This window comes from Chrysochloris asiatica, unplaced genomic scaffold (genome assembly GCF_000296735.1).
Source record: "Chrysochloris asiatica unplaced genomic scaffold, ChrAsi1.0 scaffold00005, whole genome shotgun sequence".
Taxonomy (NCBI): Eukaryota; Metazoa; Chordata; class Mammalia; order Afrosoricida; family Chrysochloridae; genus Chrysochloris; species Chrysochloris asiatica.
In genome coordinates, this window is record NW_006408523.1 from 34,918,101 (window position 1) to 34,919,681 (window position 1,581).

The window sequence follows — 1,581 nt, forward strand, 5'->3', positions numbered from 1 at the left end:
TATATATATATATCACACTGGACTGAAAGTTACAAGGTCAGTGGTTTAAGCCCACCAGCTGCTCTGTGGGAGGAAGATGAGACTTTCTGTTTCTGCAAAGATTTGCAGCCCCAGAAACCCTACACAGGATCATTATGAGTCAGAAACAACACAACAGCACTTAACAAAAAATACATATATTTGTGTTGTGATATATATATATATTTGTTGTTGTTGTTAAGTGCCGTTGAGTTGGTTCCGACCCATAGTGACCCTGTTTCGGGTTTCCGAGGAACGACTGACTGGTGAACTTGAACCACCGACCTTGCAATTCAAAGGCTTTGCAGTCTGGCACATTAACCCACAGTGTCACACCAGGACTCCATATATATATATATATAAACCACAACTATTCTGGTTTACTTATACATATATATAAAACCACATCATGGCATGCACAAGTTAACTAAAGGAAATAGAAAAGTAGTTGAACAATGCTTGTGACAACAAAGGGAACTAAAAAGTGAACATATGTGTGGTGTTGATGAAAAATAAATAGAATCAATTCTTCTTTCTTAGATTCCAAATAAATTTTTCTTGGCTCCATCATTAGATGGGGTTATTGCAGAACTGGACAGGTTTAGCACTACACTTATGTCCAGGGAAGACTGAAATACTGTTGCTGACCTTGGCCAAGATAGGGTTGAAATATGCTGCTTAGAGTTCAAAATTTGTTTTGAGTGATACACAACATTAGTCATCTATGTTGTTCAAGAATTCATTTATTTATGGTTTATAACTGGTTCAACTGGTTACATCAACTAGCTTGTTTATAGCACCAGAAAATTTAATGGCACCAAAGTCAAACCAAACATATTGCCATCAAGTAGACTCCAACTGATAGCAACACTGTATAGGGCTTGAGAGGTTACAAAGATTCACAGGAACAGTTAGTAGGTGAGTTCAATTTTTTTAGTCCCTCAGGAAGCTACTAGCAACACAAATAAACTATAGCATACAATGCCATCAATAATTTCAATCAGAAGTATTTAGAATTTCAAGAATGAGAATTTGGGGCAAGTTTGGTACCACATTTGGGGTGTCAGATGGAAAGGAGTGCAATACTGCAAAAGGAAGCTTTGAAAGCTGAACTTCTAATACAGAGTCAGATAATTCAAGATTCAAAAGGCTCCACAATATACTGACATAATTTATGTTGCATAGTTGAAAACAACAAGCTCAAATAATCACTGAGGAAATCAAGATTTTCAGATGCAGACCCCAGAGTCTTTTCTTATTTGCAAATATTGTATTTCTTCAGATTATTAACCAAATATGCAAAAAATCTTCTATTTAGAGGAGCCTGGTAGAACTTTAGGATAAGCACTGTACTGGTAACAGCAAAGTCACCATTCACACCCACCAGCCACTACATGGAGAATGACTTCTCTCTCTGAAGATGCCATGAAAACAAAGCAGTAACAAATACTAAGCATCCAATGACAGAGCTCCAAACTAAATAAAACAACCTCAAACAGCATTGAAAAGAGAAATAAACAACAATAGCTGAGCAATAATAATCTATGAAGAAAAACATGGCAT